General features: G+C 44.7%; 1 long non-coding RNA gene across 2 annotated transcripts; it reads right to left on the bottom strand.

The window, feature by feature from the left end:
• Positions 1 to 27,959, bottom strand: LOC148135075 (uncharacterized). 2 transcript variants are annotated; one of them, XR_015755486.1, is made up of 4 exons: positions 27,876 to 27,959; positions 26,059 to 26,150; positions 25,084 to 25,170; positions 1 to 759 (listed from the first exon to the last, which is right to left on the bottom strand). It is a non-coding gene; the product is annotated as an uncharacterized LOC148135075 (long non-coding RNA). The 2 variants fall into 2 exon arrangements; XR_015755485.1 differs by lacking the exon at positions 1 to 759 and adding an exon at positions 21,260 to 21,365.
• Positions 27,960 to 27,983: the final 24 nt, after the last annotated feature.

The raw sequence follows: 27,983 nt of genomic DNA, 5'->3' as shown, positions 1-27,983 counted from the left end.
TTCAATTAATTTTCTTTAATTTTATTTGCTGTGCAAAAAACTTTTACAACATTTTAAAGCCAAAATGTACAAACCTTGTGTTAAAGATAAATGTTACATAAAATCCATCAAACCATCCCTCACTGAAAACTGTTGTGCAAGTGCAATCTCCTGGAGAATCCCTGCCCTGCCTACTCCTTCCGACCCGGGCTCCATGACTATATACACACCTGGGAGATAGCAGCAGGAGGAGGCCATTCAGCCTTTCAATCCTGCTCCACCATTCAATGGGAAACAGCTGACCATCCAGCTCAGTCTCCTGTCCCTGCTGTGTTCCAATCCCCTTTCATGACTTTACCTCGAAGAACTATATCGAAGTCCTCCTTTGGCTTCACTGCCTTTTGTTCCAGTGGCGTTGCGGTGTTACTATGTAGGTGTAGGCAGGGGTAATGTGATGGTGCTGCCTACTGGAGGATGTACTCAGCATCCCTCATCATCCTGCAGTAACATCAACCGGGGTTCAGCAACTAGAGATAGATACCATTTCCAGGATATGGGCATCACTGACTCAGCCAGCATTTATTCCTCATCTCTAGTTACCCTTGAGAACACGGTAGTGAGCTGCTGTCTTGAACCACTCGCAGTCCATTTGGTGCAGATATACCGACAATGCTGGGAGGGAGAGTGTTGCAGGATTTTGGCCCAGTGATTCTCTATCTTTGGCTCTTCAAATATTGTTAAACTTAATCACCAGTCTGCAAATCTTCACCATCTCACACCCTGTATAAAGGAATATGTCCAGATTAGAAATTCAGAACAGATAATTCTAATTTCTCTGGAATATTTTTCCCCTTTGTTTCCCCAAAGCTGCAACCGTCCAGCCCACTTACTCTCTCCCACCATTCTGACTCTGCTGTCCCCTAATGTACACACTCCCCATTCTCATGGAGTAACTGATAAACAGATCCATGCTACCACTTTCCGTCCCTGGTTAGACTCTGCACCCTTTCTGGGTTCACTTCCTTTCCCTTCAGTTGCTGCAAGTGAATAATGTAACAGCAGAATGAAACAAAAGGAAACAGACAGGGAGATGGCAGATCCTGGACAGAAGAGGAACCTTCAGGCTGGGAGAATGGGTCAGATCCTTCTTTGTTTCTCAGAGGTCGATTCCCAGCATTGCAACAAGTTGGGAATGGAACTTGGTTCCACGTGAGTGTGATGGCACTTTGACCCCCCCCCCCAACTGATCAATACTATAAGCAGATGTGCCCCTTCTCCACCCAATCACAGTGTGAATGCTTTCTGCTGGTTACCCAAAACACATGCTCCAAAACCCATTCACATTCTGTACATGTACAGTACCAGGTTTCCCTGCACACATGTGATCCCTGCCTCAGGGATTGTGGGAGTTATAGTCCCCATGAAGCCTCTGGAGACTCTGGAGACCTGTTTCTGGAAAGTGAATGAAAAGTGTGGGGTGGAGGGTGTTGTGTATCCGATCCCCATTCAGACACACAGGACATGTGGGTTGTCACTGCGTTTTACTGAGACATCCGCTTAGAAAACTCGATTTCTGATGTAAGGAATATACATTCAGCCAATTGTGGGGTGGGGAGGTTAATAAGTGGCAGCAAATTTTAAGAGAGGTGGCTCAGTGGCTAGCATTGCTGCCTCACAGCGTCAGAGACCCGGGTTTGATTCCAGCCTTAGGCGACTGTGTGGAGTTTACACATTCTCCCTATGTCTGCGTGGGTTCCCGCTGGGTGTTCCGGTTTCTTTCCACAGTCCAAAGATGCACAAGTTTGATGGATTGGCCATGCTAAATTGCCTACAGGGTCCACGATGTGCCAGTTAGACAATTAACAACAGGAAATGCAGGGTTACAGGGAATGGATGGGTCCGAATGGGATGCTCACCATAGGGTTGGCGTGGACTCGATCGATGAATACCCTGTTTCTGCACTATAGGGACTCTATTCTATTCTCATGAGGAAGAATGTACCTATCTCAATGTGTTCTGAATTTGTGGAATTCCCTATTCAAAATGCAGTGGATGCCAGGGCAATGAGCAACCTTAATGAAAAGATACAGATGTTTAATTTGCAATGAGTTGAAGGGTGAGAGAGAGCAGGCGGGAAAATCCAGCTGAGAGCAAGGTGAGCTCAATCATCAGCGCATTAAATGGTGGAGATGGTTCGAAGGGCTGCATTGACTCTCCTGTGCGCAGTGCTTATCTTCTTACGGTAATAATTGGAAAGCTGAATCCAAAAATCACCACCTTCAGAAAATGCAGGATACTCAGATGGATTAGCATTCCAAACTTAGATAGTGAGGAAGCGAGTAGGAGATAATGATTTTGCAATTTTACACTGAGGGGACACAGTGATTTATGGTTTTCGACTGTGTAGGACATTCACACCGTCCAGAATACTCTGTTGGGAATATCTATCCTGTACTTTACTACAAAGCCAAGGTCTCTGACAATGAAACCCAAAACACCGCCTCCCCACGTAATCTGATAAAAGACTTGAGAAGTCTGGTTGAATTTAGAACACAGATGGAAAACGGGAAGATTAAATCCAATCCCAAGATCCTGTGCTTAAACAAAGGAGACGACAATAGGATGAGGCAGGAGTTGGCTAATATAGACTGGAAGCAAAGACTTTAGGGTGGGACAGTTGACAGACAGTGGAGGAATATCAAAGAATTTTTCAAACTGCTCAGCAAAAACATATATCAGTGAAAAGGAAGGACTGTAGGAAAAGGAGTAATCTGCCGTGGGTGGGTAAGGAAATAATGGAGTCTGTCAAATTGAAATAGAAAGCATACAAATTGGTAAAAACCAAGGAGAAACCAGGAGATTAGAAAAACTTCAAAGATCAACAGAAAGCTTGATGGGATTCGGGATAAAATGTAATGAGTAGCTATCTGCAGGGACAGAATAGCAGTTTACACTATTGGAGGGGAACCTATTGTTTGGAGAACATATGGCCTCTGTAATTGTTGAAGCACTTAACTGTTACCATAGAGATAATCCTGATCACGTTAAAACTCACAGCACACCCCAAAAACTTGTATGTCCAAATAAACCTGTTGGACTATAACCTGGTGATGTGTGGTTTTTAACTTTGTTGATCCCACCTCAACCCCGGCTCCTCCACATCAGAATCCTGATAGACAGCCCCACTGAAACTGAAGCGCCTGTCAGGCACTTGAGGGAGCCAAAGGGGCGTGGGGGGAGGGGTGCGTGGTTTAACCACAAAGTGCTGAACAGAACTAGACTTTTTAACTGCTGTTGCCATTGAGATAATCCTGAGAGATAGTCTCTATTCAAAGTCACAAACCACAAAGGTAGAAGAATGGGAGCCGTACACCGGACAGGCGGGGAGTTACCTGATGCTGCCTGGAGGCATTTTGCACGTAAAATATCCAGGTAACTACCATGTCTCATCAATAAAGACTCAAAGAAGACCTCTCAGAGTTCTGTGCCTATTTATTCCTACTCAGCAGGGTTCAGGAATATGAGGACACAGCAGTCAGAATTCACAGTGGAGGATATGAAGAACATGCCAGGAATTGATAAGGAGACTGAGGAAGGTGAGGACCTATAAATAACCGTTATCATGAAAGAGTTAGAGCTGGGCAACCTAATGGAGCTAAAGGTAGACAAGTCTCTTTGCTCTGATGGAATACATCCCAAGATACCAACAGAGTTAGGGGGAGAAATAGCAAATGCACTTAAGTCATAGAATCCTACAGCAGAGACAGGCACTTTGGCCCAAACTGGCCCATGCCAATCAGAATGTCCATCCACGCTAACCCTATTTCCATGCACTTGGCTCATCTGCTTCTGAAACGTTCCTATCCATGTATTTGTCCAAATGCCCTTTAGATGTTGTTATCAGACCCGCCTCAACCACTTCCACTGGCAGTTCATTCCATATACATACCACCCTCTGTGTAGAACAGTTGCCTCTCAGGGTTCCCTTTTAGTCTTTCTCCTCTAACCTTAAACTGATACCCTCCAGTCCTTATTCCCTGGGAAAAAGGCTGAGTGCATTCACCTTACCCATGCCTCTCATGATCTTATACACTTCTTTAATATATTCCCCCTCGGTTTCCTCTGCTATAAACAAAAAAGTCCTCGCTTGTCTAACCTCTCCCTGTAACTCAGACCCCTGAGATCTGGCATCATCCTTGTAAATTTCTTCTGCACCTTTCCAGTTTCATAACTGAAACCTACACTGCACTCATCACATTTCCAGTGTTTCCCCACGGCGCTGGAACCGACGTGACAACACCAATGGATTACAATCCATGATCGATAATTCACTCCGTTACAACAATTCCATTTTCACAGCTTTTTCCATGATGCAAGAATCCTTTTGTCTTTCTGGTTTCATGGTAAATTGTCCTCATACAAAACCAATCTGGGGCTTAACTGTTCCTGGGAAATGTGCCATGATGTTTTAGACTTTCAAAAACCAAATGAAATCTCTCTCCACAGTCCCCACGCTAACATGGACTTCGCTGTCTCAGTACTTTTTCCAGTCACGCTGACATTTGAGATATTCGTCCACAGGCAGAATGCACATCTTTCGTTCCAGATGAAAAGGCCAATGATATCCAGATCGGCACGGATCAAGTAACTATCAAAACTGAACATGAAATTCAATGTGAATTTCTCAACTACAAATTCCCCCTTTCAGTACTCTACAACAGAGAAAACAAAGTGCTGGAGATCCTCAGCAGGTCTGGCAGCATCTGAAATGGTGACAGATGCAGGAAACATTGCAGCCTGGAAGAAGTGTTCAGATGATTACACCAGGAACGTGCGCTTGATGACCAATATGGAGAAGATGGGGGCATTGTGTTCAACAGTTTTATACCAGAGACTCTGACTCCATTTTATTCCGTGTTTCTCTGAGATTCCCTCTTTTCAGAAGCAGGCAGGAGTGGGAAGCAGTGGAGAATGTAAATGATGTGTGACCTTCATAGTGAGAGGATTCGAGTACAGGAGCAGGGATCCCTTTCTGGAAGGGCCTTGGCGAGACCACACCTGGAGTACTGCGTGTACCTTTGTTCCCCTTTCCCAAGGAAGACTCTCCTGGTTACTGAGAGAGAGTAAAGGAGGGGCACCAGCCTGGGTCCTGGGATGTGTAGATAATTAAGGGCTGCAGATGCTGGAAGTCAGAGTTTATACAATGTTGATCTGGGGAAGTGCAGCAGGTCAGGCAGCATCAGAGGGGCAGGAAAGTTGATGTTTTGGGTCAGGACAGTTTGTCAGTCCGAATGAATAGTCCTGACCCGAAACATCAATTTTCCTGCCCCATCGTATCCATGCTGGTCATCAAACGCCTATTTATTCTAGTCCCACGTTCTGGCACTCCATGTAACATCTTGGTGTGATCATCTAAACACTTCTTCCAGGCTGCAATGTTTCCTGCATCTGTCACCATTTCAGATGCTGACAGACTTGCTGAGGATGTCCAGCAATTTATGTTCTTATTGCAGATTTCCACCATTTTGCTGAAGCACATAGACATGTATACAGCTCCATATTTTGTTGACTCACATTTCTGAGATGGCAGGACTGATGGCTGAAGAGGGACTCAATCCTTGTTTAATCCTCCTTTTCTTTGGCTTTCTGAGCTGCTGACTACATCACTAATATTCTACCTCCCATTCCCTGACCTGAATCTGACCCATCTAAGCCGACACTTTAGTTCCCAACCCCCTGCCAGACTAGTTAAAACCTCACCAATGGAACTGCAAAAGCCCCCATCAGATTTGTCTCAGCTCTGCCCAGGGGTAACCGGTCAGGCTGGTACAGGACCCACCCAGAAACAGTACCAGTGCCTGAAGAATCTAAACCTTTCTCTGGTACACCATTTCCCCAGCCACACATCCAGCTGATCTACCCTCTTATTCCTGCTCTCAGTAGCACATGGCACTGGGAGTAAGTCTGACCTTATTACATTTCAGGATCTACATTTTAATGCATCTCTGCTCTCCCTATATCTAGCTTTCAGGCCCTCATCCCTCTGTTTAGCGATGTCGTTGGTATCTGTGTGTTCCACCACCATGGGCTGTTTAACTTCCAGCTCCAGAAAGTCCTGCAGCCGCTCCATGATATTGCGGATCCTAGCTTTATGGAGGTAACATACCATCCTGGATTCATGTCTATGGTCACAGCAGTGCCTGCCCTAACCCTGAGCATTGAATCCCCTGTCACTATAGCCGTGTTTCCTCTCTTTCCTCCCGCTCTTTGCAGCGGAGCTCTCTGTGGTGGCATGACCCTAGCTGGTGCTGATTTCCCGAGAAGCCACCCCACCCATTCCCACCCTTACAGAATCCCAAGCGGGATACAGTATCTGTATAAGAAGGGGATGACCACTGGGGACCCCTGCACCCCATTCCTGAGCCTTTTCCTTGATCTGATGGTCACCCATTCCCTTTCTGCCTGTGTAGCCCTCACCTGCAGTGTGACTAACTCACTAAACATGCTGTCCATAACATTCTCAGATTCTCCACAGTGAGTCCACTCACAGCTCCAGGTCTGAAAAGCAGTTTCCCAGTAACTGCAGATGAACACACTTGCAGCACACATAGCCGTCAGGCACACTGGAAGCGTCCCTTATTTCCCACACTGTACAAGAGGACCACACCACGGGTCTGAGGTGCCATATCACAACATCTCTCTACATTTATCTCGTTACTCCCATTAAGAAAATTTAAATGAGTGCGCAACCTTCCTTCACTTCAAACATGTACATTATAATAAAAAAAAACTTTACTTCAGCAGATATGCCATACTTTAAAAACTTAAATACTCTGCAGGTATCACTGAGAAATTGGCTGTTCCCATTGGGACCACGTGAATTACTGAATGGCCTGAACTAAACTTGAGTTTCAGCTTCACCTTCTCCCAGTCTCACCTCACTCTGTTTACACCCAACTCCAAAACACTCTCATTGAGCCAAGCAGCACTCTCAGTGCAGCCTTGTCATTTTCAATGTCTGCTCACACCTACACTGCCCTCGGCCTCCTGTACTGTTCTAATGCATCTCAATGGGAGCTCAGGAACAGCATCTCATCTTTCAGTTCAGCCCTTTGCAACCCCAGAGTCAACATGGACTTCAGCAGTTTCTGGATGAACAGACAGTTGTCAGAATCTGGAATGTTCCACCTGAAATGGTGCTGGAATTTGAGTCCACAAGGAAATTCAATGAGAAGCTTGCAGGAAATTGGAAGTAGATGGTTTACAGGTTAACATCATGAAATGGGTGACTGGGACTAAATCTGGCATTTGGATAAATCTGTGCTCTCTCTCAGGCCAATACCTCCTTCCACAGCTGCAGGGCCAAGAATTGAACACATACCCAAAGGGTGATCTGACCATGAACTTGAACATCTTTCTGCTTTTTGCTTGACAAAACTATTGGTGATATTTTCTCAGACTGAACAAACCTTTCTCGTTCCACAGTTAAATGCCAATGATATTCAGATCGTGATTATTCCGTGGACTGTAGAAACTTGTTTTTGAGATCCCAGTCTCAATTATTCTCAATTAATATCCTATAAAATGAATTCGCAAAACAAAGCTCACAATCAGTGCAAGATGAATAGTGAAGGCGAACACTTCTCTTGGTATGTGTTTGATGTGTAAACACTCCTCTTGAAATCACCCCACCCCCCCAAAAAAGAGGACATGTGCATGCGCCTTGCTGTACCTTACCCCAAATAAAGATGGCGGCCATAACCCAGGACCTCTCACTGCCTGAGGCCCACAGCTGTTTTCCTCTTTGCTGCAAATGTGGGACCAAGATTTTCTAATTCAGATTAACAACCTGCACAGAGTATGACTAAACCCTCCCAGTCTACACTGATACATCTCATCCGGTTTCTGCTGCCACTCTCCCCTTTCCACCTCCTGCAAACACCAAGGGTCATCACGGGTTCTGTGACCCTTCATCAGAACCGAAAACAGCTGGGAAAAGTAGAATCCCTATAGCGTGGAAACAGGCTCTTCGGCCCAACAATTACACATCCACCCTCCGAAGTTCATTTCACCCAGACCCATTCCCCTCCCTATTACTCTCCATTTCCCCGGACTAATGCACATCCATGAACACTACGGGAAATTTAGCTGGGCCAATTCACTGAACCTGCACATCTTTGGACTACAGGAGATAGGGGTAAAGAGTAAATAATAGGTGGGGACAGAATGCAAAGAGAGACAGGAACATTTGTAAAGACAAAGGAGTGAATAACGATCTGGTGGGAGGGTGGAAAGCTGTTAGTGGAGGAGACAGGAACCTGGTAGCATCTGAGTGGCAGTGGTGGAAATGGTGACTGATGAGTTACATTGTGGCTGCAAAAAGGCCACACTTTAACGCAAGCTGGAAGAACAACACCTCACCTCCCAGTCGGGGATCCTGCAATCCTCTGGCTTCAACATCAAATTCAATAATTTTAGGTCTGAACTCTCCCACGTCCTAGTGTCTTTGCCCCCTACCCCACATACCAGGCCTTGTTATTACATAGCCTGCCATTACACACTACCTATGTTTAGCCACTAACAGTCCCCATAAACAGCTATTCACCCCCCCCCCCAGCCAAATCGTTATCCACTCCTTTGTCCAACTGCTCCTATCTCTCTCTTTGGACTCTATCCCCCCCCTATCATTTACTCCTTAACCACTACCTTCTGCATAAAAACCAACATTTTTTTCCGAGTAGCACCAGCTCCTGAGGATGGGTCACCGAATCCAAAATGCGAACCGATTTCTCTTCACAGATGCTGCCAGATCTGCTGAGCTTTTCCAGTACTTTCAGTTGTTGTGTGTGATTTACAGCCTCCGCAGTTCTTTTGGTTCTAATTTCCCCGGAGTATCTAATTCAGGTCCAGCAGACTGAAACAGTGTTTATCAACCCTCCCAGTCCACACTAACTCCATCTCTCTCCCAGTATCTGCTGTCTCTCACTCCTTCACATTCAGTCCCCCCTCACAGTGACACTGCGCCTGCAAAGCTGATGGTCATGTGTTGGCCTGCTGGACCCACCCCTCATTCACTCCCATTGGCTGGAGGATCACGCCAACTCTCCTATTGGTCTGAAGCTGTGTCAATCAGCCAGGCCCCATTGTGACCTGAGTGGTGGGATCCTCCCAGGTGCATCAGAGGCTGAGGGGTGACCTCATAGAGGTTTATAAAATCAGGAGGGGCATGGATAGGATAAATAGACAAGGTCTCTTCCCTGGGGTGGGGGAGTCCAGAATGAGAGGGCATAGGTTTAACATGAGAGAGGAAGAATTTAAAATGGATCAGAGGGGCAATTGTTTTTCCCACTGAGGTTGGTGCGTGTATGGAATTTTCTGTCGGGAAGTGGAGGATGTTGCTACAATTATACAAATTTGGTATCTGGATGGGTATATGAATAGGATAGAGTGATATGTGCCAAGTGTTGGCAAATGGGTCTAGATTAGGTTGGGATATCTGGTTGGCATGGACTGGTTTAACCAAAGGGTTTATTTTCATGCTGTACATCTCTACGGCTCTGCCCTGGGATGAGCTTCATCATTCACAGTGAATTGGGCAGTATCACAGAGCACAGGGGCTGGAGGCTATTCCGCCCATTGGGGCTGTACTCTCTCCCTCTGGAGATAGTGCCAGTCAGTCCCAACTCAACTTCCATTTGGACATAGCCCTCCAAATCCTTCCTTAAAAAAGTTAAATTTCAAATTTGTTTTGACAATAGCTACTGAATCTGCATCCAGCTGTCTTTCAAACTGTTCCAGATGCTCAGAATTTAGTGAGTAAAATAATCTTCACATTTTTAATCTGCATTATTTGCCAGTTACCTGAAAGTAGTTACTAAAAATTGTGACGTTAAAAATTTCTCACTCTGTCTCTCTGTAAATGAAATGCCCTGGAAACAAATCAACTCCTGGTCGAAATCACTGCTTCACCGTCTCAGCTCCAAGGAGAATTGTCTGACCTTCTGCTAACTCTCCATAAAAGAGAAACCTATCTTAATTTTAATTTATTAGTGCCATAGAGATGTACAGCACAGAAACAGACCCTTCAGTCCAACTTGTCCAGGCCAACCAGATATCCTAAATTAATCTCGTCCCATATGCCAGCACTTGGCCCATAACCTTCTAAACCTTTCCCAATCACATATCCAATGAGATGTGTTTTAAATGTTGTAACTATACCAACCTCCACACTTTCTCTGGCAGCTTATTCCATACACGTATCACGTTCAGCTTGAAACTTTGCCCCTAATATCCCTTTTCAATCTTTTCCCTCACGCCTGTGCTTTCTAGTTTTGGACTCACCTAAACAGGAATAAGACCCTGGCTGTTTACCCTATCCATGCCCCTCACGATTTTATCAACCTCTATGGTCACCCCTCAGCATCCGATTCTCCAGTGAAAACAGCCTCAGCCTATTCAGCCTCTCCCTATAGCTCAATCCCTCAACCCTGGAAACATATTTTCTGAATCCTTTCAAGTTTCACAATATCGTTCCGATAGTGGGGAGACCAGGACTGAAAGCTGATTCAGTCACTTCTGGAATTCTATGTCCTGTACAGCCGCAAAATGACGTCACAACTCCTGTACTCAATGCACTGACCGATAAAGGCAAGAATACTAAACACCTTCTTCACTACCCTGCCTATCTATGATTCCACTTTCAAGGAACGATGAACCTGCACTCCAAGATCTCTTAGTTCAGCAACACTGCCCAGGACCTTCCCATTAAGTGTAGAAGTCCGGCCCTGATTTGCTTTTCCAAAATGCAGAACCTCACATTCATCAAAATTAAACTTCATCTGCCACTCCTCAGCCCATTTGATCGGAGTCTCATTGTACTCTGAGGTAACTTTACTGTCCACTGCACGTCAAATTTTGGTGTCTATTGTAAACCTACTAACCATAGCTCCTATATTCACATGGAAATCATTGATATAAATGACAAAAAGCAGTGGACCCAGCACCCAGCCTGACAGCATTTTGCTCACTACAGGCTTCCAGTCCTAAAAGCACCCTTCACCAAGACACTGACTGCTCAGCAAGGTTAGAGCTCATGGAATACAGGGAGAACTAGCCAATTGGGATCCAGAACTCGCTCAAAGGCAGAAGACAGAGGGTGGTGGTGGAGGGTTGATTTTCAGACTGGAGGCCTGTGACCAGTGGAGTGCCACAAGGGTCGGTGCTGGGTCCACTACTTTTCGTCATTTATATGAATGACTTGGATGTGAACATAGCAGGCATAGTTAGTGAGATGACACCAAAGTTGGAGGTGTAGTGGACAGTGAAAACAATTACCTCAGAGTACAACGGGATCTTGATCAGATGAGTGAATGGGCTGAGGAGTGGCATTTGGGGAAATCAAATCTTAGCAGGACTTATACACTTAATGGTAAGGTCCTGAGGAGTGTTACTGAACAAAGAGACCTTGGAGTGCAGGTTCATAGCTCCTTGAAAGTGGAGCCGCAGGTAGATAGGATAGTGAAGGCGGCATATGGTTAGAACATTAAGTACAGGAGTTGGGAGGTCATGTTGTGGCTGTACAGGGCATTGGTGAGGTCACTATTGGAATATTGCGTACAAACCTGGTCTCCTTCCTATTGGAAGGATGTTGTGAAACTTGAAAGGGTTCAGAAAAGATTTACAAGAAAGTTACCAGGATTGGAGGATTTGAGCTCAGCTGGGGGTTGAATAGATTTTGAATAGACTGGGGCTATTTTCCCTGGAGCGTCCGAAGCTGAGAGGTGAGCTTATAGAGGTATATAAAATCATGAGGGGCATGGATAGGATAAATAGACAAAGTCTCTTCCCTGGGGTGGTGGATCCCAGCACTAGAGGGCATAGGTTTAGGGTGAGAGGGGAAAGACTTTAAAGAGACTTGTAGGGCAACGTTTTCACAGAGGGTGGTATGTGTATGGAATGAGCTGCCAGAGGAAGTGGTGGAGGTTGGACGAATGCAACATTTATAAGGCATCTTGATGGGTATAGAATAGGAAGGATATGAGCCGGGTGCAAGCAGGTGGGACTACATTGCGTTGGGATATCTGGTCAGCATGTACTGGTTGGACCGAAGGGTCTCTGCTTCTGTGTTGTACATCTATGACTCTTTGATCTTCCAGTCAATTTTGTATCCAAATAGCTAGTTCCGCCTGTATTCTATGGTGTTGAACTTGCTAACCAGTCTGTTATGTGGAACCTTGTGTCTTTCTCAAGTCCAAGTTAATGACTTCCATGCACAAAGCCATGCTGACTATCCCTAATCTTTTCTTGCCTTTCCAATGACATGTAAATTCTGTCCCTGAGAATCCCTTCCAACAACTTGCCTGCCACTGACTTCAGGCTCACTGGTCTATAGTTCCCTGGCTTTTCCTTACTATCTTTCTCAAATAATGATTTGGAGATGCCAGTGTTGGACTGGGGTGTACAAAGTTAGAAATCACACAACACCAGGTTATAGTCCAACCGGTTTAATTGGAAGCACACTTCCAATTAAACCTGTTTGACTATAACCTGGTGTGTGATTTTTAACTTTCTCAAATAATGGCACCCATCTTCCAGCACCCTGTCTGTGGCAATCGATGATACAAATATCTCAGCGAGGGGCCCAGCAATCACTTCCCTGGCTTCCCACAAACTTCTGGGATACACCTGCTCAGATTCCTGGGATTTATCCACCTTTCTGCTTTTTAAGACATCCAGTACCTCCTCTACTGTAATATGAACAATTGCCAAGTTATCACTATTTATTTCTCCAAACTCTCTAGCTTCCATATCATTTTTCAGTAAAAACTGATGTGAAATACTGACAGAATCTCTCCCACCGCCTGCGGTTCCATAGACAGCCTAACTGATTTTTGAGGGTTGCTATTCTCTGCCTGGTTACTCTTTTGTCCATAGTATATTTGTCGAATCTCTTTGGATTCTCCTGAAACCAATTTCCCAAGCTATCTCACGTCCTCTTTTTGCTCTCCTGGTTTCCCGAGAGTTTTCCTCCTCTAGGGAGTCACACAAACACAGCTCTCAATACCTACCATATCCCTCCTTCATTTTCTTGACCAGAGCCTCAATTTCTCTAGTCATGCAGCATTCTCTACACCTACCAGCCTTGGCCTTAACAGGAAAATACTGTGTCTGTACTCACATTATCACAGGCCTATGGAGGCATTGGCAGATGTGGACATCAAAACAATCAATCATTCTCAGTAAAGAGGTACTGTTGAAAAAGCTAAGAGCCCAAAGGTAGATGGGTTTCCTGGCCCTGATAGAATGCATCCCAGAGATGGCGGGGGAAAATAGCAAATGCTCATGTGATTATTCACTAAAATTTGATTGACTCTGGGACAGTTCCGACAGATTGGCAAGCTGCAAACGTGATGCCACTTATTCTAAAAAGATGCATAGGGTGCTGGTGAGGCCACACCTGGAGTACTGTGTACAGGTTTGGTCTCCTTACTTCTGCAAGGATGTACTGGCACTGGAGGGAGTGCAGATGAGGGTCACTAGTTTGGGCCTGGAGTTGAGAGGGTTGGTGTATGTGGAGAGATTTAGGACTGAGTTCAGGAGGAACTTCTGCAGCTAAAGGGTTGTGAATCTGTGGAATTTGCTGCTGAGTAAAGCAGCTGAGGCTTTCATCTTGAATGTGTTTAAGGCAAAAGGTAGATTTCTGAACAGGAAAGCAATTAAGGGTTACAAGTAAGAGCAGGAAAGTGGAGCTGAGGCCATGAAAAGATCAGCCCTGGTCTTATTGAATGGCAGAGCAGGCTTGAGGGGCCAGATTGCTTACTCCTGCTCCTCTTCCTTATGTTCTTATGTTCCCCCTTTCCAGCCATCCCTTTCCCTGGAAATAACTTCCCGCAAACAAATTTTGCAAGTTCTTACCTTGTGCCATCGAAATTGTCCAATTTAGAAGGCTATCTATTAGATCTGGTCTATTATTTTCTGTAACTATTTTAAAGCTAGTAGAATTATCAGAGAATCCAGACAGCGTGGAAGCGGGCCATTCAGCCCATCACATCCACACTGAACATCAGAGCCTTCTACCCTACCCCTATAACGTTGCAATTCCAATGAGCAATCCACCTGGCCAGCACATCCCTGAACACTATGGGCAATTCAGCCTGGATAACCCACCCATCCTACACATCTTTGGACTGTGGGAGGAAACCAGAGCAACCAGACGAAACCCAAGCAGACAACCACAACAAGGTGATCATCCCTTTCTTATTTCCCAGTCCATCCAAATAACTTCACTGGAAATACTCCCAATAATATCCTCCCTGAGCACAACCATAAAGGTATCCCTAATCCAAAATGCCATTCTGCCTCCTCTCGTCCCTCTTTCTATCCTTCCCATTGCATCTATACCCATCCATCACTGAGCCACGTTTCTGTAATATTCATGATATCCCAGTCCAATGTTCAAAACCAAATCCTCAGCTCATCTGCCTTCCCTGTCGGGCCTCTTGCACTGAAATAAATGCAGTGAAACTGCTCGGTCCTTCCTCGTTCTGTGCCTTGCCCTTGCCTGCCTTGACTGTCTAACTTGGAGGAGAAAGTGAGGTCTGCAGACGCTGGAGATCAAAGCTGAAACTTTATTGCTGGAACAGCACAGCAGGTCAGGCAGCATCTAGGGAACAGAAGATTCGACGTTTCGGGCACATGCCCTTCTTCAGGAATGACTGTCTAACTTCTCAACTGTACCAGCCTCAGACATACCTCTTCTCTCACTATCTCTTTAGGTTTACCCCCCACTCCCTCACTGGTTTAATGCCTCCTGAGTAGCACTAGCAAATCTCCCTGCCTGGATATTAGACACCTTCCAATTCAGGTACAATCCATCCTTCTTATGCAGGTCAATTCTACCCCAGCAGAGATTCCAATGATCCAAACATAGCAATCCTTCTCCCTGCACCAGATCCTTAGCCACACATTCATCTGCTCTATCCTGCTGTTCCTACTCTCACTAGCATGCGGCACAAAGAGTAATCCAGATATTACTACCCACGAAGACCTACTTTTTAATCCTCCAGGATAATTTGCTATATTCTCTCGTCAGGACCTCATCCTTTCCTCTTCCGATGTCATTGGTACTAATGTACAATGAGCTCCCACTGATCATACTCCCTTTTGAGAATACTCTGCTCCCTCTCCGAGACATCCTTGTCCCTGGCACCAGGGAGGTACCACCCATTCTGATGTCTCACTGTCAGCTGCAGAAACGGCAGTCTGTGCCCTATACCAGAGAATCTCCTATCACCATCGATTACCAGGCACCTCATATACCTCACATTACATTGGAGCCAGTCTCTGTACCCCAGTACCTTGCTTGTCAGTGCGATATGCCCCTGAGAGGGTGACCTCCGACGCTTTCCGAAACAGTGTACTTGTTTGAGATCAATCAGCCGGGCCCCATTGTGAGGTAAGTGGTGGGATCCTCTCTCTCTCTCTGCCCAGTGATGAGCTTCATCATTCACAGTGAATGGGGCAGTATCACAGAGCACAGGGGCTGGGGGCTATTCAGCCCATTGGGACTGTACTCTCTCCCTCTGGAGATGCTGCAAATCTGTCCCAACTCCCCTCTCACTTGCCCAAAGCCCACTAAGTCCTTCCTTAAAAAGTAAAATTATAAATCTGTTTGAGAACATCTGCTGAATCTGTGTCCAGCTGCCGTTCAGCCTATTCCAGGTGCGCAGAACTTACTGAGTGAAATAATGTTCCCATTTTCACTCTGCATTATTTGCCAGTTACCTGAAAGTAGTTACGAAAAATTGTGATCGTGCTAACAATTCCTCTCTCTCTGCAAATTAATTGTTTGGAAACAAATCTGCACCTGGTCCAAATCACTGCTTAACTTAATTATCTGTGCTTCTGCTAGCTCTCCACAAAAGAGGAACACATCTTAATTTATTAGTGTCATAGAGATGGACAGCACAGAAACAGACCTTCGGTCCAATTCGTTCATGCCAACTCGGGATCCTAAACTACTGGAGTCCCATTTGCCAGCTATTGGGCCCTATCCCTCAAAACCCATCCCATTCATGGATGCCTTTCAAATGTTGTAATTGTATCAGTCTCCACTACTTCATCTGGCAGCTCATTCCACACACACACCACACTCAGCTTGAAAACGTTGCCCCTTAGATCCCTTTTAAATCTTTGCCCTCTCAACTTAAGCCCATGTGCTCTTGTTTTGGACCCACCTCACCTGGGGGGGGGGGGGGGGGGGGAAGACCCTGGCTGTTCACCGTATCCATGCCCCTCATGATTTATAAATCTCCATAAAGTCACCTCTGTCTTTGACTCTCCAGGGAAATTACCCCCAGCCTCTCCCTGTAGCCCAAATCCTCCAACCCTGGCAAAGTCTTTGTCAATCTTGTCTGAATTCTTTCAAGATTCAGAACATCCTTCCCAGAACAGGGGATTTTGAACTTAAAACAGAATTCCTGAAATGGCTTAATCAATGTCCTGTCCAGCCACAATATGATGTCCCAGCTTCTGTATTCAATGCATCGACCAATAAATATAAGCATACCAAACACCACCTTCACTAGTCTGCCTATCTGCGACTCTACTTTCAACGAACAATGAATCTGAACTCCATGGTCTGTTTGTTCAGCAACACTGCGAAGGACTTTACCATTAAGTGTAGAAGTCCTGCCCTGATTTGCCTTTCCAAAATACAATAGCTCAAATTTATCTAAATTGAACTCAGTCTGCCATTTTTCGTTCCAATGGCCCATCTGAACAAGATCCTGTTGTATTCTGAACTAACTTTCTACACTGCCCACTACACCACCAATTTTAGTGCCTTCTGACCATATCTCATATATTCACATCCAAGTCATTTATTGAAGGCCCCAATATCCATTGCTGCAGCACACTGCTGCTCACAGGCCTCCAGTCCACAAAACAACCCTACATCACCACTCTCTGTCTCCTACCTTCAAGCCAGTTTTGTATCTAAATAGCTCATTCTCCCAGCATTCCATGTTATCTAACCTTGCTAACCAGTCTGTTTTGTGGAACCTTGTTCAATTCCCATGGAGACAACGTTCACAGGCTGCCATCAATCATCTTTGTCACTTCTTCAAGAAAAAAAACACACTCAAGTTAGTGAGACACGATTTTGCACAAACAAAGCCACTTTAACTCTCCCTAATCATTTCCGAATACACGTTTATCCTGTCCTTTAGAATCCCTTCCAACAACTTGCCTGCCACTGACTTCAGGCTCACTGTTCTCTTGTTCCATGGCTTCTCCTTCCCACCTTTTTAAAAATAATGGCACCTCACCTGTCGCTATAAATGATACAAATATCTCAGGAGAGGCCCAACAATCTTAATGGAGGACAGAGGGGGTTAGGGAGGATATTCTAGAGGTTTGTGTCCTTGGCAGCTCCAATCGTGGAGTGATGTAGGTGGGGAATAGCTGTCAACGGAGACAGTTAGTGGTTAATCGTGGGTAGTGTGTAATGGCAGGCAATGTGATAACAATGTGTGTGAGTTAAGGGTTGGAGTTCAAGGGCAGTGGTGTCGGAAGTGGAGGAGATACACTGGAGGGCATTGGGGTTGACCACATGAGAGGGGAAATTGCAGTCCTTGAAATATGGTCCATTTGGTATGTTCTGGAGTGTTCTGCCAGCTTGCATCAAGCTTCACTGGAACACTGCACCTAAGCATGAGACAGATGTTGGCCAGGGAACACGCTCGTGTGTTAAAGTGGCAGGCAACCGGGAGCTCAGGGTCTTTTTTGGCCTGAGAGGGAGCACAGATTGATCCAAATTGCACTTCATTTCTTTGTAGGAACTGTCAGATTTAGTCCCAATCACCCAATTCATAATGTTAACCTGTAAACTCCTTATGGACTCAAATCCTAGCACCTTTTCAGGTGGAATGTTCCAGATTCTGATAACTCTGTTCATTGAGAAAAATGATCCCTTTTAAATCTTTTCCCTCTCATCTTAAGCCTGTGTCCTCTAGTTCTGAACCCACAGAACCTGGGAAAAAGGGGCTATTGTCCATGTTAACGATGTCCATGCACAAAGCCATGCTGATTCTCCCCAATTATTTGCCTTTCCAATTACATACAAATCCTGTCCCTTAGAATCCCTTCCAACAACTTGCCTGCCACTGACTTCAGGCTCACCGGTCTATAGTTCCCTGGCTTTCCCTTACCACCTTTCTCAAATAATGGCACACATCTTCCAGCACCTCACCTGTGGTTATTGATGACACAAATATCTCAGGGAGGGGCCCAACAATCACTTCCCTAGCTTCCCACAAATTTCTGGGATACATCTGATCAGGTCCCAGGGATTTATCCACCTTTATCCATTTTAAGACATTCAGGGTATCCTCCTCTGTAACATGGACACTTGCCAAGTTATCACTATTTATCTGTGCAAATTCTCTAGCTTCCATATCGTTTTTCAGTAAAAACCAATGTGTAATATTCATATAGAATCTTTCCAAACTCCTGCGGTTCCATAGTCAGTCTTGTTGATCTTTGAGGGTCCCTATTCTCTGCCTGGTCACTCTTTGTCCTTAGTGTATTTCTAGAATCTATTTGGATTCTCCTTAAACCTATTTCCCAAAGCCATCGCTTGTCCCCATTTTGCCCACCTGGTTTCCCTCAAGTATTCTCCTACTGTCTCTATACTTCTCCCGGGATCCACTCAAACCCAGCTGTCTGTACCTGCCATACCCCTCCTTCATTTTCTTGACCAGAGCGTCAATTTCTCTCGACAGGCAGCATTCTCTACGCCTCCCAGCGTTGCCCTTAACAGGAACATACTGTCTGTGTACTCTCATTGTCTCATTTTTACAGGCCTATGGAGGCAATGGCAGATATGGACAGAGAATCAATCATTCTCAGTAAAGAGGAAGTGTTGGGAAAGGGAACAGCCTAAAGGTAAAAGGGGTGCCTGGCCGTGATGGAATGCATCCCAGGGGCAAAAAGAGATGGCTGGGAAAATAGCAAATGTGTTCATGATAATTCGCTAAAATTTGCTGGACTCTGGGACGTATCTGACAGATTGGAAAGCTGCAAATGTGATGCCACTATTTAAAAAAAAAACACCCATTAGTTTAACTTCTGTAGTTGAGAAAATGCTTGAACCTCTCAAGGAAGTAGTAGTGAGTTATCTGGGTAGAAACTATCCCATTGAGCAGACACAGCAAGGATTCATGAAAGGCAGCTCATGTTTAATGCATTTACTTGAACTATTTGGTTATGCTGCAGCTGTACAGGGTGCTGGGGAGGCCACACCTGGAGTCCTGTGTATAGGTTTGGTCTCCTTACTTCAGCAAAGATGTACTGGCACTGGAGGGGGTGCAGAGGAGGGTCACTAGTTTGGGCCTGGAGTTGAGAGGGTTGGTGTATGTGGAGAGATTGAGAAAACTGGTTCTGTACTCATTGTAATTTAGAAGAATGGGAGGTTGGATGGGGAAAAAAACAAAATTATGAAGGGTGTAAGTAAGATAGAAGCAGGGAGTTTATTTTCACCAGGGATGGGTGAAACTAGAGAACATAGCATCAAAATAAGGTGGAGCAGATTTAGGACTGAGTTCAGGAGTAACTTCTTCAGCTAAAGGGTTGTGAATCTGTGGAATTCCCTGCTGAGTGAAGCAGCTGAGCTATCAATTTTATTTGCCTTTAAGGCAAAAGGTAGATTTGTGAACAGGAAAGGAATTAAGGGTTATGGTGAGAGAGCAGGAATGTGGAGCTGAGGCCATGAAAAGATCAACCCTGATCTTATTGAATGGCAGAGCAGGTTTGAGGGGTCAGATGAAAGTTTTTGCCTTGTGCCATCAAAATTGACCTTTGAAAAGTAAAGTTTCTAAATTGGACAATCTGGTCTATTATTTTCTGTAACTATTTTAAAACTAGTAGAATTATCAGAGAATCCCAGAATCTCAACAGTGTGGAATGAGACCATTCAGCCCATCACATCGATACTGACGCTCAGAGCCTCCTAACCTCCCCCTGTAACGTTGCATTTTCCAGGGCCACCCAACCTACACATCCCCGAACACTACGGGAAATTCAGCCTGGATAATCCAATCTACTCTGCACATCGTTGCACTGTGGGAGGAAACCAGAGAACCCGGATGAAATCCACGCAGACAACCCCAATAAGGTGATCATCCCTTTCTTATTTCCCAGTTCCACCCAAATAACTTCACTGGGCATACTCCCATGTATATATTCCCTAAGCACAAACATAATGCTATCCCTAATAAAAAACACTACTCCCCCTCCTCTCTTGGCCCCGTTTCTATTCTTCCTATAGCATCTATACTCTGAAACATTAAGCTGCCAGTCCTATCCATCCCTGAGCCACGTTTCTGTAATACCCATAATATCCCAGTGCCATGTTCAAAACCATACCCTAAGCCCATCTGCCTTCCCTGTCAGGCCTCTTGCATTGAAATAAATGCAGTGTAACTGCTCAGTCTGACCTCATTCTCTGCTTTGCCCTTGCCTGCCTTGACTATTTGACCTCAGAACTGTACCAGCCTCAGACATACCTCTTTTCTCACTATCTATTTGCAATCACACCCACTCCCTCACTGGTTTAATGCCTCCTGAGTAGCATTAACAAATCTCCCTGCCCAGATATTAGACACCTTCCAAATCAGGTACAATCCATCCTTCTTATGCAGGTCAACTCTACTCCAGAGGAGATCACAATGATCCAAAAATGTGAATCATTTTCCCCTGCACCAGCTCCTTAGCAACTCATCCAGCACCTCCTCCTCTGTAATATGGACATTTTTCAAGATGTCACCATTTATTTCCCCACATTCTATATTGCCCATGTACTTCTTCACAGTAAACACTGATGCAAAGTACTTGTTTCCCTATCTCGCCCATCGCCTGAAGCCCCACACAAAGACTGCCTTGCTGATCTCTATTTTCTCCTAGTTAGCCTTTTGTTCTTAATGTATTTATAAAAGCCCTTTGGATTATCCTTAACCCTATTCGCCAAAGCTATCTCACGTCCCCTTTTTGCCTCCTGATTTCCCTCTTAATTATACTCCTACTGCCTTTATACTTGAAGGACTTTTGGATAGGAAGAAATGCAAAATATTACATCCTGACAAAACAAACGAGGGTAGGACTTACACTCAATAAAAGTAGGGCCTTGAGTAGTGATATGGGAACGAAGAGACCGAGGGCTTCACGTCTTGGAAGTTTGTGTCACATGTAGACAGGGTGGTTAAGAAGGTGCTTAGCACACTTACCTTCATTGTTCAGACCTTTGAGTACAGGAGTTGGGACGTTATGTTGAGGATGTACAGAACGTTGGGGAGGCCTCTTCTGGAATACTCTGTCCAGTTCTGGTTGTGCTGTTATAGGAAGGATATTATTAAATTGGAGCAGGTTCAGAAGAGATTTACCTGCATGTTGCCATGAATGGAGGGATTGTGTTCTAAGGAGAGGCTGGGAATGTTTTCCACTGCAGTGCATGAGGTTGAGGGGTGACCTTATTAGAGGTTTATAAAATCAGAAAAAAGAGTGTAGATAAGGTGGGAGAGGGGGATTCAAAACTCGGGTGCATCCATTTTGAGAAGAAATGAGAAAGGTTTGAGAAAAGACATGAGGGTTTTAAAAAAATATATACGTGTGGAATGAATTTTCAGAGGAAGTGGTAGCTGTGAATACAATTACAATATTTAAAATACATTCAGATAAGTACATAAATAGGAAATATTTGGATGGATGTGGACCAAGCGGAGGCAGGTACAATTCGTTCAGTTTGGAATTATGGTTGGCATGGACTGGTTGGACCTTAGGGCCTGTTTCCTTGCTGTATAACATGATGACTCTAACCCTTACTAACTCTAAATTCCTCCATCCTCAACTCTCCCGATCACTGTCACCTCATCCAGCCTCACAACTCTTCCTTATTTATATAATTCCTCACCAGCCACAGAACGCTCCCTATCTCATGTCCTCCAGTTTCTCAAATCTCTGCGATATGTGCCTTTCTTTAGTTCCAGCCTTGAGGATGCCCTCATTCACTCCGATTGGTTGGAAGACAAACTGGTACGACCTGGTCCTCCAGTACGGCCCTCTGCCCCCTATTGGCCTGCGCTGACATCAATCACACGAGACCCATTGTGAGGTGAGTAGTGGGATCCTCCCTCTATCTGCCATGGGATGAGGTTCATCATTCAGTGAATGGTGCAGTATCACAGAGCACAGGGGCTGGGGGCTATTCAGCCCGTTGGGACTGTACACTCTCCCTCTGGAGATGCTGCACATCTGTCCCAATTCCCTTCCCATTTGCCCAGAGCCCCCCAAATCTTCCCCTAAAAAGTAAAATTCCAAATCTGTTTATGAATAACTGCTGAGTCTGTGTCCAGCTGCCAATCAGACTGTTCCAGATGCTCAGACCTTACTGAATAAAATAATGTTCACATATTATTTGCCAATTACCTGAAAATAGTTACAAAAATTATGACATTGTTAACAATTCCCTTCTCTCTGCAAATTAGATATCCTAGACACAAATTTGCAGCTGGTCAAACTCACTGCTTAACCTTCTCAGCTCCAAATACAATTATCTGTGCTTCTGCTAGCTCTCTACAAAAGAGGAACACATCTTATTTTCATTTATTCGTGTCATAGAGATGTACAGCACAGAAACAGACCTTTGGTCCAATTTGTCCATGCCAACTAGGAATCCTAAACTAATGGAATCCTATTCCCAGCTATTGATCCCTATCCCTCGAAACCCTTCCTATTCATTACCCAATCAGATGCCTTTCAAATGTTGTAATTGTATCAGCCTCCACTACTTCATCTGGCAGCTCATCCAATACACACACCACACCCAGCTTGAAAACTTTGCTCCTCAGATCCCTTTTAAATCTTTGCTCTCTTGACTTAAGCCCATGTGATCTTGTTTTGGAACCACCTAACCTGGGGGGGGAAAGACCCTGGCTGTTCACCTTATCCATGCCCCTCATGATTTTACAAATCTACATGAAGTCACCTCTCAGTCTTTGACTCTCCAGGGAAATTACCCCCGGCCTCTCCTTGTAGCCCAAATCCTCCAACCCTGGCAAAGTCTTTGTCAATCTTGTCTGAACTCTTTCAAGATTCAGAACATCCTTCCCAGAACAGGGGATTTTGAACTTAATACAGAATTCCTGAAATGGCTTAATCAATGTCCTGTCCAGCCACAATATGATGCCCCAGCTTCTGTATTCAATGCATCGACCAATAAATATAAGCATACCAAACCCCACCTTCACTAGTCTGCCTATCTGCGACTCTACTTTCAACGAACAATGAATCTGAACTCCATGGTCTCTTTGTTCAGCAACACTCCGAAGGACTTTACCATTAAGTGTATAAATCCTGCCCTGATTTGCCTTTCCAAATTACAGCACCTCGCATTTGTCTAAATTGAACTCCGTCTGCCATTCTTTGCTCCAATGGCCCATCTGATCAAGATTCTGTTGTATTCTGAACTAACATTCTTCGCTGTCCACTACACCTCCAATTTTGGTGTCTTCTGTAAACCCACTGACTATATCTCCTATATTCACATCCAAGTCATTTATTTGAGGACCGAATATCCATTCCTGCAGCACACTGCTGCTCACAGGCCTCCAGTCCGCAAAGCAACCCTCCATCACCACCCTCTGCCTCCTACCTTCAAGCCAGTTTTGTATCCAAATGGCTAGTTCTCCCAACATTCCATGTTATCTAACCTTGCTAACCAGTCTGCTTTGTGGAACATCGTTCAGTGTCCATATAGACAGCGTCCACAGTCTGTCTTCATCAATCATCTTTGTCACATCTTCAAAAAAACTCAATCAAGTTAGAAAGAGAGAATTACTCACACAAAGTCATGTTGACTATCCTTAATATTTCCTGGTCTTTCCAAATACATGTAAATCCTATCCCTCAGAATCCCTTCCAACAACTTGCCTACCACTGACTTCAGGCTGCCTGTTCTCTTGTTCCCTGGCCTTTCCTTACCACCTTTTTAAAATAACGACACCTGTCTTCCAGCACCTCACCTGTCACAAACGATGATATAAATACCTCAGGGAGGGGCACTGCTTTCCTAGCTTTCCGCAAATTTCTGGGATACACCTGATCAGGACCCAGAGATTTATCCACCTTGATGCCATTTAAGACATCCAGTACCACCTCCTCTGTAACATGGACACTTTTCAAGTTATCACTGTTGTTAACTATCAAGTTCTCCAAACTCTCCAGAAAAGAGTAGCATAGTATCTCTCCCACCTCCTGTTGTTCCATAGATGGCCTTCTTGGTCTTTAAGAAGTTGTATTCTTTGTCTGTTTTTTCTTTTATCCTTGATATATTTGTAGAAACGCTTTGGATTCTACTTAAACCATTTCCTAGAGATATTTCATGTTCCCTTTTTGCTCATCTGATTTCCCTTGAGTATAGTCCTGTAAAAACATGAACCTGTACTCCCAATTCCTCCGCCTCTGCCATATCTGCTTCCAGGAGAAGCAATTCCACTCCAGGACATCCCAGAAAGGATTCCTATTTCAAGGACTGCATTTCCCTCTCACGTGATCAAAAATTCCCTCCAATGCATATCCTCCACTTCCCGTACCTCCACCTTCCCCCCACCCCTCCAACCACAATAAGAATATAATCCACCGGTCCTCACCTGCCACCCCACGAATCTCCAGATACAGCGCATTAACCTCTGCAATTTCCGCTACCTACAGTCAGACCCCACCACCAGGCATATATTTCCCTCCCCAGCCCTTTCTATGTTCCACAGAGACCATGGGATATTTGGTGCTGATGTGCTGCCCCACTGATACCTCCGTCACTCGCCCTGCCCAATGGTCTAGTGATACTATCACTAGATGGATAATCCAGACAACCAGATAACGTTCTGGGGCCTAGAGTTTGGATCCCGTCACAGCAGACAGTGGAATGTGAATTCAATAAAAATTTGGAAGTAAGAATCTATTAAAGACCATGAATCCATTGTTGATTGTTGCAAAAAAAAAAAACCATGAGATTCACTAATATCCTTCAGGGAAGGAATCTGCCATCCTTACCTGGTCTGGCCTACATGTGACTCCAGACCCACAGCAACGTGGTTGAATCTTAACTGCCCTTGAGGCCCAGCCAGTGACACCCTCATCCTGTGAATGAATTAAAAAAGGTCAAGTCTTGTATACAATCATACTATTCTTACAGATAAGTGAACTGTTGGTAAATTTGCTTCTCAATTCCCGGCTGACTATTTATTTCTCAACTTGCCTGGATATACTTCCAGGATTATCCTCCTGAAGCCCAGCCATAATGTTATCCCTCATCAAAACCACCTCACCCCCCTGCTCTGTTGCCCCCTTTCTATCCTTGCTATAGCATCTATACCTTGGAACATGAAGCTGCTGGTCCTAACCATTCCTAAGTCATACCTCTGTAATTGCTGTAATATTCCAGTGCCATGTTCAAAACCATACCTGGAGCTCCTCTGCCTGACCTATCGGGCCTCCTGCATTGAAATAAATGCAGTGTAACTGCTCAGTCCTACCTCATTCTGTGCCTTGCCCTTGTCTGCCTTGACTGTTTGACGCCTGAACTGTCCCAGCCTCAGACTTGGCTCTTTCCTCACTCTTTTGAGTTTACCTCCATTCCTTCACTGGTTTAATGCCTCCTGAATAGCACTAGCAACTCTTCCCTTTCAGTGCAGGTACAATCCATCCTTCTGATGAAGGTCAATTCTACCCCACAAGAGATTCGAATGATCCAACAATGTGAACTCTTCTATTCCTATGTCATTGATACCAATAAACAACAGCCTCCCCTCAAAATGGTTACTCTCCCCTTTAAGAATATTCTGCTCCCTCTCTGAGGCATCCTTGTACAAAAATTACACATTCGAATAATAAACCTTACACTCATCACATCATTATAAAAGGATTACATAACACATGATGGTTTGGGGAGACCTTTTGAGAGAATGTGATGATTCAAAGGAGAATTTTTAAGCAGCAAATGGGATTGATCTGGAACGCAATACTCACAATGCGAATATCCAGGTCCTGATGTACTGAGTAATTCAGAGTTTGGCAGAACATTTACTGAGATTACCATCTGAATGTCCACCTGTAATATCCTGGAATACAAGTTTATAAAATCTGTCACTCTCAGTTCAAGTTAGAAACCCACACCATCCCCTCCTCCTGGCGCAGGATTACTATAAATAATTACAACAGGTCATCAGGAAGGGGAATGGAATGTTTTGTTTAGAGGGTTTTCAGTATGAGAGTTTGGAGTATATACCTGAGAGTAACGTGAGGAAGTGGTGGTGAGACCACCATATCTGGAGTAAAGTGAGCAGTTTTGGTCCCTTTAGATAAGGAAATGTGTCACTTTGTTGGAGGCATTTCAGGGAAGATTCACTAGTAGAAAGTGTGGACTGCAGATGCTGGAGATCAGAGCTGAAAAATGTGTTGCTGGAAAAGCGCAGCAGGTCAGGCAGCATCCAAGCAGAAGGAGAATCAACGTTTTGGGCATAAGCTGAAGAAGGGCTTATGCCCGAAACATTGATTCTCCTGCTCCTTGGATGCTGCCTGACCTGCTGTGCTTTTCCAGCAACACATTTTTCAGCAGGGAAGATTCACTGGGATGATCCCTGGTTTGGAGAGATTATCTTTTAAATAAAGGCTGAACAGGTTGGGACTCTACTCACTGAATTTTGGAGAAAGAGAGGTGATCTCATTGAGACAGATGGGATTCTTAAGGGGTTTGACAGGATAAATACTGAGTGGATGTTTCCGAGTGTTAATACTGAAAAGGGAGTCTGGAACCAGATTCTGGGTCAGTCGCGGAATCAAGGGTTCTGCTTCAGATTCATCAAGTTTAAGGCGACACAGAGGCGGGTAAGGGGTTTCAGTAGCAATGGAGCTGGGGTGAGGAGGAGACAAACAATGTTTAAGAGATTGGAATTCCTGGTGTTTGGGATTGTGCAGATGTCTGATCAGAAGGTCACCTTGGGGTCAAATATAACAGCAATATTGTGAAGAACGTATTTCTGCCTCAGACAGTTACCAGGGAGAGGGAGAGGCTCAGCAGTAAGAGAAAGGAATTTGGAATAACAACTGAAGGCAATGGGTTTAACCGTTACAATGTTTCATTGGAGGAAACTGCAGCTAATCAAGTAGTGGGAGCGTGGTAAGCAGTTTGGTAACTGAGTAACAGTGGAACAATGGAGAGGGATGGTGGGGAGGGAGAGCTGGGCAGTGTCAATGTACATGTGAAACCTAACATGGTGCTTTTTCACAATGTCAACTCCTGGCAGTATGTAGGTGAGATAGAGGAGAGAGCAAGGATAGATACTGGAGGGACACCAAATGCAAGGAATTCAGAAAGGAAAGAGAGAGTGGAAATGGAGCAGAATTTTCCAAAAACCGTGAGGTCAAAAGGAAGTTTTTCAAAGAAGGGGAGAGAAGGGCATAACCAGAAAAGACAGACAGCCAGAACAAGGAACAATATCTGTGAATCGGTGAGGAGGAGGAGGAGACAGAGTGTTGGAAAGTCTGTGGTTTAGCAAGCTTTGGGTAAATTGCAAAGATGAGCTCTGATAAGGCTTAACAAGAGACTGGAGAACGATGTAGGTTTAGTACAAAAACCAGGAACACCACGTGAGGCAGTTTGGCTCAGTGGGCTAGTGGGAGGGAGGGAAGCAGCAGATCGGATTATCTCAGTCATGGTGACAGAGAAACTCCATGTGCTCCTCACTCATGTTATTGGAGGTGAGGATAGAGGAGACAGGATGATGGACAGTGTTTTACAAAGAAACAAATCCAGGGTTAGTGATATTTAAAATGAGTGAACAAACCTGATGTGTTTAGCTTTTATCCAGAATATTAAAACAAACGACTGAAGTCCTGGTTCAAATCCCATCTTGGCAGATGGTGGAATCTGAATTCACGAAAAAATAACTGGA

The sequence above is a fragment of the Chiloscyllium plagiosum genome, unplaced genomic scaffold (genome assembly GCF_037043375.1).
Source record: "Chiloscyllium plagiosum isolate Xiang-an unplaced genomic scaffold, Cpla_swu_hap1 HiC_scaffold_51, whole genome shotgun sequence".
Taxonomy (NCBI): Eukaryota; Metazoa; Chordata; class Chondrichthyes; order Orectolobiformes; family Hemiscylliidae; genus Chiloscyllium; species Chiloscyllium plagiosum.
This window is presented reverse-complemented; position numbering and strand designations above follow the sequence as displayed.